Genomic DNA, 7,208 nt, shown 5'->3' with positions numbered 1-7,208 from the left:
TTATGGGGGTATTGTCTGTAGATTGATGAGGGAAATGTTTTTATTTAATCCAATTTAGAATAAGGCTGTAACGTAACAAAATGTGCGAAAAGTCAAGGGGTCTGAATACTTTCCGAATGCACTGTATTTCATAATGCCTTACTTGGATGGCCAAATTTTTCCCATACACAGTGATGTTAGGAACCTTGTGGATAATGTGCCACGTTACAGATGTGTAATTTCTATTGGAATCCAGCCAACAGTTGGACTTTTTAATCAACCACAACCTGCATTCAGGATGATTGTCAGGGTTAGAAAAATTGTGAGGAGACTACCTAAACCATTTCAACTGGAACAACCATATCAGTGGAATAAATCTAACTAACAGAATTGATTAGTTTAGAGTAATGTATGCTATTTATCTGAGTGTGGCAGAAAATTAATCAATCAATGTACATGCAAAAACACAGATATTAAAAACAATCCAGCAAAAATTCTACCTGCAGTAGAGCATGCTGGGGAATCTGATAATGATGGGAGTGGCTTTGATGGGAACGTTTTACTCTCCGCAGACGTAACACTGGCCAATTTGCGGTGTATTCATTCATTCTCTCGCTCACACTCTCTCTCCAGCCAAGCTGCTACTGATCTCTGACATGTATTACTCTCCTCGGCCACAAGGGAGAAGCTTTTCATGACTGATCACATTCGGAGGGAGAAAATAGATGACGCAATGGTTCCAAATGAGAGGACTCGTAAACATGTCACATACAGTTATTAAAGATGATAATAGAGAAGGTGGAGTATGACACACTGCAGTCCGCTACACAATGAATCCAATTCCCAACATGTACATTGAAAACAGGGAGTGGAGGCATCGCTGACGCACGGAGTGGAGAACTCTCCCTCGTTCAGCTAGAAGACACAAGGCAACATTAAATCCTTCATCCATTTGACAGCATATTAAACTTCTGTTGTCAACATTAACGGTGCTTATTTATGGTGATGCCGTAGACAGTTCCACCTCACCGTCCCTCTATCTCTGTCTACAGTAAATGTGGGTGTGTATTGTATTGACAGTCTTTACTGCAGGGTTGACTGGTGAGACAGGCTGTTGACATATTGAGGTGACTAGTAGGAATTGACATTGTTGGATCCAGCATTTCTTCTGCTGACATTCTACTGTCAAATCAGGTTTGCACTACAGCCCCGTTGTCAACTGCACAACTCTCTGCTTCTCCAGATAGGTTATATTTCCGAATGATTTGACATTTTATCCATAATGATTTACTACATAAGGACCATGTCACACATCCATAAGCAATTCATAAATGTTCATTCTAGTTTACGTAAACAACTTCAGGTTGTCTAAGGACAGATAGCACACCAACACTTTTGCTAACCTGTATCCTCTTAGGCCCTGTTCTGCTTCTACCCTACCCCCTACTGAACCTAACCACCTCTTCCCAGAAGACTGGGACTGGTTTACCTACCTGTGTGTTGGGCCGGCCCTCCTTGTCCACAGCAGGCTCAGCAGCCCTGATAAGATCCCGTGTCCTGTCATTTGGGATTGTTGTTGCATGAGACAGGTTACGGTAGGATGAGACAGGTTATGGTAGGATGACACAGGTTACAGTAGGATGACACAGGGTGGCGGAGGAGTGTTTCTGAGTGACGTATTGTCTCAGATTGGTCTGTCGGTTGGATGACCTCCGTTGACCCTCGTTGTGGGATTGCTGCGCTGCAGGCTGGGCGGATGACTACACATACCACAGATATAGGAGGATGGGCCTGTAAGGCGCCAGGCTACTGGGGGATGGGATAGGGGGGATAGGGGAAGAAGAGAGGAGAAGTGGGGAAAGAGTGCCCAGTATAGTCTATCTACCATTAATGTCAGATCAGGCATCTTGAGAAATGGACAAGCAGGCTACATCAAGCAATTTATTCTCCTAACTCCTGTCAATCTCTCAGTCGGGGATGTGGATTGTAAACACATACAGAATATACAGTACACCACTTCCTCAGCTATCTGAATAAATAAATTCAAATTGTAAGAATTAAGGTTTGCTTGAGCGATTGCAATATTGTAATGCCTCATAATCCGATGTGAATGTAGGGCATTTTCTCTCGAGTTGCCTCATAAACCCCTCTGGACACAAATACTGAAAAATACAACAAGAAATTAGCTCAATGTTTCATTGGGGTTAGAAACAAAAAGGTGTTAGCTAATTAGCTTATGACCTCGAACAAATTGCTTTCTGTCTGCACAGATTGTACAGATCTAAAAATACTGCTATTGTTGAAATATAATGGTGGATAAAGCACATAGTGCATATGAGGATACCTACAGTGAATCTTATCAGTCCAACCATACATATCCCATTAGCCCGCAAGAGGACTTTGAACTCATTAATTGATTTTTAATTGGCTAAAGCTAAGCGGCGGACACAGTCACCACAAGACAGTTTACAGGAGAAACCTTCAATGCCACAACCTCAGACTATCTGGCTATTGTCTCACGCACACGCGCACACACGCGCACGCGCACACACGCGCACACGTACACAGACACGGGCATCAACCCCCTCGGTGTACAATTGAATTCTGTTCTAATTGAGAGGTAGCAGGCAAATGTCTCTGTTTCTTACTCAGTCACTCACAGCCAGCCAGCCTGGATGGGATAATTACAGGACTACATACAGCTCTTTCCATGGCCCATGATCCCTAGCCTGGGATCTCCTGGGCTTATCTGGGAGTCAGGAGGGCCCTTTCATTTGTCAGCTCTGCCCTGACAGAAGAGAGCAGAGGAGAGGAGCTGTGGCATTAAACAAAGCTTTATTATGTGCCTCTGATATAGCCAGAAAGAAAGGGCTGTCTGCTGCAGCAGATCACAGATGCTGGCTGCTTTATTTCCACATTTATTATGTAGGCCTGCCTGCCATCTTGATAAGGGTATCTCATAACCCGCCCTAGCTAACGTACCGCCCGCCTTATCCAAGAGAGCTCCACTCTGCTCTGCTTTTCTCCGCACACTGGAGCTGAACAATTTTGCAAGGAAGTCCTCAGTGGCTCAATCTGAAGTTTAATTTCAAGTAAATTTGGATATATGAATCTCCCTGAATGCTAAACCACTGCATCTGGCAGAGAGGTGAAATGTGATTGGGTGTAACAGAAGCGGGTATAGCTAGTATCTGATACTCCCAGGCCTGCTTTCGGAAGAGCTGGCAAGTGGAAGAGACACTTCTCCTGCATTTTGATACAATCTCAGAGGATAAACATGAATATAAATTAGCTGATGAATGTGGTGAGTCATTGCAAAGCAATTATCACTATACACTACTGGAATTAGTGGTGACTTGAGGAACCCTGGAGATCCCCATTGCTAGTCAATGGTTCATCTTTGCAACTTTGGATTAGTTGAGGGGTTCTTGGAGGAACCTTTCATGTTTTTAATGTAGCAAAGCGTTCCTGGAGGAACCCTGGACTGGAGATGTGGCTTAGTAGCGGCGTGACTTTAAGACCTTTTTAAACCAGCCATGAGAGTAAATGTCAATGCTGTTCATCTGTTCTGTTGTAATTGTCATTACATTTTAAGGTTGAATATTGACGGTTTTGTCATTTCAATGAGGTTACAGAGTAACTCTAGTGCCAAAGTTGGACTAGTTACCACTTTATTACTATACTTAACCATTAACATTATATTAGAATATGCATAAATATATATATATTTTTTAACTTTGCAGTGTATGAAATGTATACATGATGAACAGGAATTAAAGTTGCTGTAGCGGATGGCCAAAAATAACTATCTGAAAGCCATGCCTCCAATAAGCCACGCCTACAATCTTCTGTTAGGCTGTAACCTCTACAATATATTATTAAAACGGTAAAACATTGAACCCCTCCCATCACAAAAGGTTCCGGTTTGAACCTTTACACAGGGATTCCTCAAAGACCCTTTTCAGAGGGGTTCCTAGAGAAACCTTTGAACTGGAAAGGTTCCCGTGTGGCAATTTTTAGAACCCCAAAAGGTTCTTCCAGGCTCCTTTACTTCTAAGAATGTATCCAGAAGAGACCATTTAGTTGGCGTGTATTTTTATGAAATAATTGTTTTGGTTGACAGTAAGCCAGGTATTTGATACAAAGTAAATCATTTAAATAATACATTATTACGGTAATTTACTGTAAAAAAAAAGAAGTAGAGTATGTACCCGTAAATTGCAAAGAAACATTGGTTTAATATTACATCAGAGTAATGTACTGTTAAACCAAAGTTTAGTTAGAATTTACGGTAACATACTGTACCTAATTTTACAGTAACTTATAGGTAACTGGTTCCAGTAAGTTACCGTTTAAACAACATCAATGTTTTACAGTGTAGGTCTAGTAGTAATTGGCAGTTTTCAAATTGGCTGGTGCTGGAACATCTTTTGTTCGTCTGTAGTAATTTATCGGGGTAGTTTCAATGCAGTGCAGATTGGATGTCACTAATGATGAACGGGAGCTGTAAATATCATGGCGCGGGTCCCCTTTCACAACATTGGATCCTACTATTACTCACAACACCACCTACGGCTGCTCTTTACATTTCTACCATTATGCCTTTATACATAGACTTGTATTTACTGTTGATATCAGAAGTTTACTTACACCTTAGCCAAATACATTTAAACAGTTTTTCACATTTCCTGACATTCGATCCTAGTAAAAATTCCCTGTCTTAGGTCAGTTAGGATCACCACTTCATTTTAAGAATGTGAAATGTCAGAATAATAGTAGAGAGAATGATTTATTTCAGCTTTTATTTCTTTCATCACATTCAGGTTGTCTAAGGACAGATGGTATTTGGTAGCATTGCCTTTAAATTGTTGAACTTGGGTCAAACGTTTCGGGTAGCCTTACACAAGCTTCTCACAATAAGTTGGGTGAATTTCGGCCCATTCCTCCTGACAGAGCTGGTGTAAATGAGTGAGGGTTGTAGGCCTCCTTGCTGTCACACGCTTTTTCAGTTCTGCCAACAAATCTTCTATGGGATTGAAGTCAGGGATTTGTGATGGCCACTCCAATACCTTGACGTTGTTGTCCTTAAGCCCTTTTGCCACAACTTTGGAAGTATGCTTGGGGTCATTGTCCATTTGGAATACCCATTTGCAACCAAGCATTTAACTTCCTGACTGACGTCTTGAGATCTTACTTCAATATATCCACATAATTTCCCTTCCTTGTGATGCCATCTATTTTGTGAAGTGCACCAGTCCCTCCTGCAGCAAAGCACCCCCACAACATGATGCTGCCACCCCCGTGCTTCACGGTTGGGATGGTGTTCTTCGGCTTGCAAGCCACCCTCTTTTTCCTCCAAACATAACGATGGTCATTATGACCAAACAGTTATTTATTTTTCATCAGACCAGAGGACATTTCTCCAAAAAGTATGACCTTTGTCCCCATGTGCAGTTTCAAAACGTAGTCTGAATTTTTTTTATGGTGGTTTTGGAGCAGTGGATCCTTCCTTGCTGGGCGACCTTTCAGGTTATGTCGATGTAGGACTCGTTTTACTGTGGATATAGATACTTTCATACCTGTTTCCTCCAGCATCTTCACAATGTCCTGTGCTGTTGTTCTGGGATTGATTTGCACTTATCGCACCAAAGTACATTCATCTCTAGAAGACAGAACGCGTCTCCTTCCTGAGTGGTATGGCGGCTGCGTGGTCCCATGGTGTTAATACTTGCGTACTATTGTTTGTACAGATGAACGTGGTACCTTTAGGTGTTTGGAAATTGCTCCCAAGGATGAACCAGACTTGTGGAGGTCAAAAACGTTGGCTGATTTCTTTTGATTTTCCCATGATGTCAAGCAAAGAGTCTCTGAGTTTGAAAGTAGGCCTTGAAATAAACTTGGCAAAAAAATAAATATCCCTTTTTCAGGACCCTGTCTTTCAAAGATAATTTGTAAAAATCCAAATAACTTCACAGATCTTCATTGTAAAGGGTTTCCCATGCTTCTTCAATGAACCATGAACAATTAATGAACATGCACCGTTGAATGGTTGTTAATACACTAACAGCTTACAGACGGAAGGCAATAAAGGTCACAGCTATGAAAACTTAGGACACTAAAGAGGCCTTTCTACTGAGTCTGAAAATCAGCAAAAGAAAGATGCCCAGGGTCTCTGCTCATCTGCGTGAACGTGCCTTATTGCAATGTCCGTACTGTGAGACACCTAAGACAGCGCTACAGGGATACAGGACGGACAGCTGATTGTCCTCGCAGTGGCAGACCACGTGTAACAACACTTGCACTGGATCGGTACATATGAACATCACACCTGCAGTACAGGTACAGGATGGTAACAACAACTGCCCGAGTTACACCGGGAACGCACAATCCCTCCATCAGTGCTCAGATTGTCTGCAATAGGCTGAGAGAGGCTGGACTGAGGGCTTTAGACCTGTTGTAAGGCAGGTCCTCACCAGACATCACCGGCAACAACGTCGCCTATGGGCACAAACCCACCATCGCTGGACCAGACAGGACTGGCAAAAAGTGCTCTTCACTGACAAGTCGCGGTTTTGTCTCACCAGGGGTGATGGTCGGATTCGCTTTTATCGTCGAAGGAATGAGCGTTACACCTGTACTCTGGAGCGGGATCGATTTGGAGGTGGAGGGTCCGTCATGGTCTGGGGCGGTGTGTCACAGCATCATCGGACTGAGCTTGCATGCAATCTAAACGCTATGCGTTACAGGGAAGACATCCTTCTCCCTCATGTGGTACCCTTCCTGCAGGCTCATCCTGACATGACCCTCCAGCATGACAATGCCGCCAGCCATACTGCTCGTTCTGTGCACGATTTCCTGCAAGACAGGAATGTCACTGTTCTGCCATGGCCAGCGAAGAGCCCTAATCTCAATCCCATTGAGCACGTCTGGGACCTGCTGGATCGGAAGGTGAGGGCTTGGGCCATTCCCCCCAGAAATGTCCAGGAACTTGCAGGTGCCTGGGTGGAAGAGTGGGGTAACATCTCACAGCAAGAACTGGCAAATCTGGTGCAGTCCATGAGGAGATGCACTGCAGTACTTAATGCAGCGTGTGAGCACACCAGATACTGACTGTTATTTTGATTTTGACCCCCTCCTCTGTTCAGGGACACATTATTCAATTTCTGGTAGTCACATGTCTGTGGAACTTGTCAGTTTATGTCTCAGTTATTGAATCGTGTTATGTTCAT

Source organism: Oncorhynchus kisutch, linkage group LG9 (assembly GCF_002021735.2).
Source record: "Oncorhynchus kisutch isolate 150728-3 linkage group LG9, Okis_V2, whole genome shotgun sequence".
Classification (NCBI taxonomy): domain Eukaryota; kingdom Metazoa; phylum Chordata; class Actinopteri; order Salmoniformes; family Salmonidae; genus Oncorhynchus; species Oncorhynchus kisutch.
Note: the sequence above shows the minus strand (reverse complement) of the source record.